This window comes from Octopus sinensis, linkage group LG20 (genome assembly GCF_006345805.1).
Source record: "Octopus sinensis linkage group LG20, ASM634580v1, whole genome shotgun sequence".
Taxonomy (NCBI): domain Eukaryota; kingdom Metazoa; phylum Mollusca; class Cephalopoda; order Octopoda; family Octopodidae; genus Octopus; species Octopus sinensis.
In genome coordinates this window covers 23,172,587-23,180,086 of record NC_043016.1, presented here as the reverse complement: position 1 = coordinate 23,180,086, position 7,500 = coordinate 23,172,587, and the positions used below count along the sequence as shown (strand labels likewise).

At 34.1% G+C, this 7,500-nt stretch overlaps 1 protein-coding gene across 2 annotated transcripts in view; it reads right to left on the bottom strand.

Annotated features, from left to right (window-relative positions):
* LOC115222447 (ubiquitin-conjugating enzyme E2-22 kDa) overlaps window positions 1-7,500 on the bottom strand; it is a 64,780-nt gene that overhangs the window by 12,693 nt on the left and 44,587 nt on the right. The gene's annotated exons all lie outside the window — the stretch shown is intronic.

Genomic DNA, 7,500 nt, shown 5'->3' with positions numbered 1-7,500 from the left:
TGACATAAGATGGCAAATCAGCAAAGTTATTAGAGACAGATTGCTCTGAGTATTTGCTCCAGCTCTTTGTGGGCTAAGCTCACATACTGTTGAGATCATCTTTACCCTTCATCCTTTTGAGGTCAATAAAATATGAATTCTGTACCAGAGTTCAATTTCTTTCTCTCTCTGAGAGAAGAAACTAGTTGATGTTGACTGAAGAGGGACAGAGTCTACCAGATCTAAAAATGCTCAAAGCACAGCACATCACAACAGTACCCCTACAACTTTATTGGGAGTTGAGGGCACAAGGCAAGGTAAAAAATTATATGGTTTGATAACAACATCGCTTATTTCCTTATGACTAACTATTTATACAAACTTTTTTTTTTAAAGTAGAATGCAAGTTGCATTAAAAAACATTACATCACAGCTGCCATTATTATATTCAAGACATAGCTCCTAGAAATGGCAATTTATAAATATTTTACAAATTAATTTCTTTAGATAAAAAATACTTTAAAGCATAATGTATAGTAATAAAAATGTGATAAATGTGTAATTTCTATTTAAGACTTTAAAAAATTTTTAGTTTTCAACTTTTATTACAAAACTTTGTCTTTAAAGTTATAAAAATCTTTACATTTTGAGGTGATGTAGTTAGGATTTGCAAACATTTCTACAACAGATTTCATTCACACACACAGAGGTTTTTTTAAAATGCCTGCAATTCTGTCAAAAGTTTCAAAGTAATTGCAACAAGGAATCTAATTTAGCCCAAAACAATATTTAACTACAAAAGTGATCCTTGCATTATATATATATCTTTCTTCCTAATAAAATATTTAACTATTGAAATTGTGAATTAATTCCCCCCCCCCCCACTCCACACACCATATAAAATTTTATTTCAAAACATTCTGTAAAATATATAAAGCTAGCAGTAAAAACCACACCAAAGCAGACAGAAGAGCTTGATGCTGTCTTCTAACTTGCCAGTTCTTATTGAACCATCCAACTTATTCCAGCATGAAAAAAACGGACATTAACTGATGATGATGTTTATAATCCGTGGCAGACATTTTTTAGATGCAAGGTAGTGTGCCTGATCAAGTAAATTAACCATAGTGTTTAGAGACCAAGTATATTTTTTATGTTAAGATATTAACGCTTGTATCTTCTTATATAAATGTAAGAAAGGGAAAACTGCCATGTTTATCAAAGATGCAAAATTGAAGAAACACTAATGTAATAAACAAAAAAATAACACAACCACTGATTAAACAATCAATTCTAAAGAACCGTAAAACATCATAAGATCTATAAAACTTATTGCCTGTTAATTATTAATGCTTCATATAGAGGAAAATACCAAAATTGAAAGCTGACAAGTTCCTGAGGATATTAAATGCAAACAATCATAATATCTGGCAGATGTTACAGAATTATTAACATCTGAATAATTTACACACGTACAATGTAGGGTAAAAGGGATCCTAGACTTGTCTTGTTGAAGACATGGCAATCCTTCTAGTACTGATACCACAATAAAATATACTCAGTTCACTCTGTAAAATGGATATTAGGAAAGACAACTAGACAGAGATATGCCAAAAATAAATGTATTAGCAAGTTGTGGTCCCATAACTCGTGTAAGCACACTAGCTTTGGATAAGAATAAATTTGAACTTGGACGACCTTTCTGTCCTCTGCCAACATAGGATGCAGACATAAAATGATGCTGATACACATTGCTCAACAGAAAACAAAATTGAAAAAAAAAAAACAAATCTGACCCCTTACTCACAAATAAATTGAATAAGATCATTAATGAAAATGCAGGGAGATGTAAATAACTGATATCATAACAGGAAATATAGTTCAATTCTTAACAGGTACTGATGGCTATGTGGAAAAGAAGTTTGCTTTGCATCTATATGTTCCGAGTTCAGTTTTATTGCATGGTACCTTGAGCAAGTTTTCTACCTGGGTAGACCAATATTGTGAGTGGATTTTTTCTGAATGACTAGGATAAAGGATCATTATCATTATACATAGATATATTCAGACAATCTTTCTCATTTTAGTTGTTATAGTTATGTTTCAGCTGGTGTACCCTCTGGCCTTTCATCAGAGGCCTGTCATATTTGGTTATATTTTTGAAGTTTTTAACTTAACTTTTTAAGTCTATAAAACATCATGGCAAAATTGAAAAGCTTCAGGGACATGTTTCCCAAACAAAGATTCCATCAAAAGAGACCATAATCAAGAACTGTGTGTATTTTGTCCCATGAAGGAATGACTATAAAGGTGAGAGCAGCTGTCCATTAAAAGTAAAGCTAGATGCAGAGCATCATAAAACTACAATCCGCAGGAAAACATAAATTAGACATAGTTCACCATTTGAGAAAGAAAAAGAGAACTCACCAATCTTAGAATAAAGTTAAGAGAATAGATAGGGAACACACTGGGATGCTGGATTTCTACAATCATAAGTAGGCCTAGCATGCAGGAGGCTTTAATTTTATCAAGATGAAAAGTTCAGTTTAAAGTTCCTAATTTCCATCAATCAATCTGTCCTAAGACACGAAGGGATCTAAGGATGTCAAATATTTGTGTTTTGAAACAACTCCACAATTTCTTAACAAAATCTGATCAAAGTTATCTTACAATCTAAATTTGTCCCGAAACAATGCACAAAGATAAGCTGGGTATATGGTTACCCTGGTGCAATATCTGTGCACTTCATCATGTGCTTGCTTAACCCTCATGATATAAGTTTCTTTTATATATAAGTTTTTTTAGATATAAGTTACAATTTATGCTCCAAAAGACCAGCTTTGTAATAACAAAGCTGTTTTATATACTAAATTCTTATTTTCAAAATAATTGAAAAAATAATGTATTTCAATAGAAATTTGGTAACAAAGCAGTTAAACCAAAGACACACACTCACACAGTGATATACTTTAAGTTAACCAGCTGTTACTATGACAACTGTTATTGATGTCAGTCATTATGTATAGTCTTTCAGTTCCTATGTTTCCAATGAATGCTTCATTATACACACGAGAGAGAGACCACCCTCTGGGTGATTTTCTGCTAGTTGCTAAATATTTGATCCCCAATTTGTGTAATGTTTGATATGTTACTTCTAATTTCAATTTGCATCTTCTTATTAGAGATGGTAAATTATTTTTTATATTACTGTTTTCCATATGAACTATGATAGCCCAAAAAGTAAAGGCTACAGCAAAAGAATTAACTATTAGAAAGAGAGAGAGGCTGGGGAGAGAGAGAGAGAGAGAGAGAGCAAGACTGCTTCTCAGTTTAACTTTTTTGATATCAAACTGCCTGAGGCCAATCTTGGTTCTATAACAAACTTCCTGTTTTAAAGTGATCTAAATTAAAACCTTCTATTAAAATTTCTTATTAATTGATGTTCTATATTTCAGCTTAATTATGACAATATTATTGTACAAATTCTTCATTATTTTCAAAATTAATTGAAACAAAGGTAGTATATTTTAACAGAAACATGATAACAAAAGGGTTAATATTTCTAAAATAAAGTCAACAGTGAATTAGAATTAATCATTTGTTTGAAAAGAACTTACAAACCACATTTTCATTTTAAAAAATGTCAAAAATTTTCCAGACAATGGAGAATTTAATAATATTCTTTTAGTAAAAGTTATATAATTCCAACAAATTAATAAACAACTTTCTTAATTATAGAGCAGATGATTGTCTTTCTTATACTGTGTTGCAATTATAAAAACTTGCTAAAACTCAAGTTTAAAAAAAAATATTTCTAAGTTTTTGGCAAACTGAGGGCAATGGCTATACATGGAATAACTTCATGAACGCTGTATTTTAATGAAATTTTAAAGAGATGTGAACTAAAGAAATGATAACAAAAGCAGGGTAACAATAAAGTGCACAATAATGAAAGTTGTGTTCCCCTTTTCATTTTTAATACAAGATAACATCACTAAGTTAAACCATTTAAATTTCAAAAATGTTTGTGTATTTGGAATCCTAATAATTGTTTCCATTGTTGGTGCAAAGCCAGCAGAGTTTGGGGGCAGGGCAAGTTGATTACATCAACCCTCCCTGAGGGATGAAAGGTCAAATTGACCTCAGCAGGATTTGAACTCAGAATGCAAAGTGCCAGAAGAAATGCCATGAAGCATTTTGTCTGACATTTCTGCAGGCACATTTGCCTTATTTGATGATCCTAATAAATAACAGGTAATTCTGTTAGCTGATTAAGTATCAGGTGAAGTAGTTCAACCCCAGCAACAGTTGAGCAATATAACCTGGTTCAAACAGAATAAGCAGGTAACATCACAAGTGGAACAACAAAAAGAAAACAAAAATCTCAGCCAAAAATGGTCAATGGAAAAAGAACAATCTGCCTCCATGGAATTAATAAAAGATTCAGTTTGAAATTCTGAGAATGCTACTAAATGCACCCAGCCAAAGCATACAATAGCCAAAACTTTGTAACTAACAAACAAAATGAGAACACTGTTCCAAATATAATTGGTGTATAAGTTTGCAAATGAAATTTAGTAAATGAAAATTGCAGAAATTTGTGTATATATGTGGTAAGTCTATATAAGTTGCTCTCTTTATTATCTTCTCATTCTTTGTCCTATTCCTAATACCATGTTGCCAGCATAATGAAGGATGGTATTTCATCTGTTCATATTCAATTGCTCCACTACCACCATCTCTCTTGCACCATAACCCCACTATCATAGCTATCCTTCTACTCTTTACAATCAAGACACTTGGATTACAATAGATGACATCATATATGTCCATGCTCAGTGCTGCTTACTATCACCCTTCTTTTCTGCTAATCATTATTTTCTCTCTGCTTCATGACATCTGACACTCACTCACCATTGCCTATTTGTTTTATGAGGGTGGGCTGAAAAATTCATTGGCTGACACTGATGTCAGGATTCTGAAATCTTGCACACATTAATTTCAACCCTTCTTATTAATACCTGCATTCTTTATTTCAGGTACTTCAAAAGTAACTAGTAGTGACTTCACTTGAAAATGGACAAAATGTGGCACTGTGGTGTTATCAAGAACCCGCAGAAAAAGGTTTTAGCCCCCAAAGACATTGATGCTAACATGGTTGCTATATTAGGGGATGATCAATGTTCTAGTTTTATCAACAATGCAAAAGTGGGCAAGTGAATTCAAGAAGAGTAGGGAGAGTCTTGAAGGTAACTTAAAGCCTGGACATCATGCAACTGCTACCACTGAGGAAAGCATCAATCATCTTCACCACATGGTGATGGATGACAGGTGACTATAAATCTAATAGCCAATGCTATTAGCATATTCCATGAGAGAGTTGAGAATATTGATGAAGGTCTCTGCTCGGTGGGTGCCACATCTAATACCTGATCAAAAGCACACCTGGCCAATCACATCACAGGAAAATATGACATTGTTTCAGGTAGATCCAGCTGTTTCCTTGGTATATTTTCTATATCACAATGAGTGTTGAGTTCATCACTTTGAGTAAGAGACAAAAAGCCAAACTGCTAAGTTATGGAGACATAAACAACCCAACACCAGTTGTCAAGCAATGGTGGTGGTGGTGGTGGGGGGACAAGCACAGACACACACACAAATATATACATATGACGAGCTTATTTCAGTTTCCCTCTACCAAATCCACTCACAAGGATTTGGTTGGTCCAAGATTCATATAAAAATGATTATAATCCACATTAACCATCTAATTCCATTTATGAAAAATATGATTGAATTTGTTGAACTTTACATTATTTACATTTGACAGATATATGTCCTCATCTTGTTTGTTAACACGTTTCAGCTGGATATACTCTCCAGCCTTCTTCAGGTGTCTTTGGGAAATTTTGAACCTGGGTTCTCATTCCTAAGGTATTTTTCGATGTTGTTGTTATTGTTATTGTTCAGGTCACTGCTTGGAATCGAACTCAGAATCTTGGGGTTAGTAGCCCGTGCTCTTAACCACTATGCCATATGTCCGTGAGCATATGGCGTAGTGGTTATATAATAATAATAACAACATCGAAAAATACCTTAGGAATGAGAACCCAGGTTCGAAATTTCCCCAAGGCACCTGAAGAAGGCTGGAGAATATATCAGCCGAAATGTTGTGTTAACAACAAACAAGGTGAGGACTAATATCTATCAAATGTAAATAATGTACATAATTCCTCATCTCTTAAATATAGAAATGTATTTGTTGAACTTTGTTTTATAAGATGAATCATATACTTAATACACACACACAAACACAGTGAGCGAGCAGGTGCAATTGATACATACATTCATATATATACACACAAATGCATGTCTACCAAATTCATTCATAAGTCTTTGGTAGGCTGAGGCTATAGTAGAAGACATTTGTCCAAGATGAGGAAGCAAGTGAAATTTTGATAAGGAACAAGTGAAGTAAATCTACATACATAATTATTCTGTTGACCTATGAAACAAAATCTATAATTGCTACTTCCAAAGAGAAGAACTGAAATTTGCAACTAAGTAGAGTAACTTAGTGAATGCAGACTGAAAATCACTACATTTCTTTTGAAAGATAACAGGCTGAAATATCAGGAGTCAGCGATTAATATAGACATGAAGACTATATCTTCAGGAATTAATGATGATGGCAACATATCTGAGTGAGTACAAACCGATAGCACAGGATTTTCTAATGTCAACTCTTGTTGCATGATTTGAACAGTTTCTTTTTAACATATATTTCAAAATAAGCTGTTGCAGCATGTTAATGTGGCCTGGGATACACCATGTCTGAGAAATAAAAGATGGCCAGGGAATACTTCTAATTATTGGTCTGATATAGCAAAGCTGACCTGGAACCAAACAGTAACAACAAAGTGTGTGTGTGTGTGTGTGCGTGTGTGTATGCATGGATGCACACACACATGCTGCTGTGACGCAATATGCAAAAGACAACACTTGATTTATAGCGGATACAAACTTTGTTCTTGAAATTAACAGCAACATCATCATCGTTTAACATCCGCTTTCCATGCTAGCATGGGTTGGAGGATTTGACTAAGGACTGGCGAACCAGATGGCTGCACCAGGCTCCAACCTTGATCTGGCAGAGTTTCTACAGCTGGAAGCCCTTCCTAACACCAACCACTCCAAGAGTGTAGTGGGTGCTTTTACGTGCCACCGGCATGAGGGCCAGTCAGTTGTCCCTGTTTCAACTACTACACGTTTCGAAGGCAAGGACAAGACACAACTTCATTGAAACAGTCCTTCCCGCAAAGCAAATTAAATAAAATTTGGGATTTTTTGCGGAGGGTGAAAGTGGTAACCAGAACAGGACAGCGAGAACAAAACAGTAAAAAAAAAAAATGGTGAGGGCTGTTAAGTCAAGATGATAGAAATATTATTATGAACACTAGGAAAACAGTTTTATGATGGAGGCAATATAAGCACGTTTTTGTCTATACAAAGGTTGTG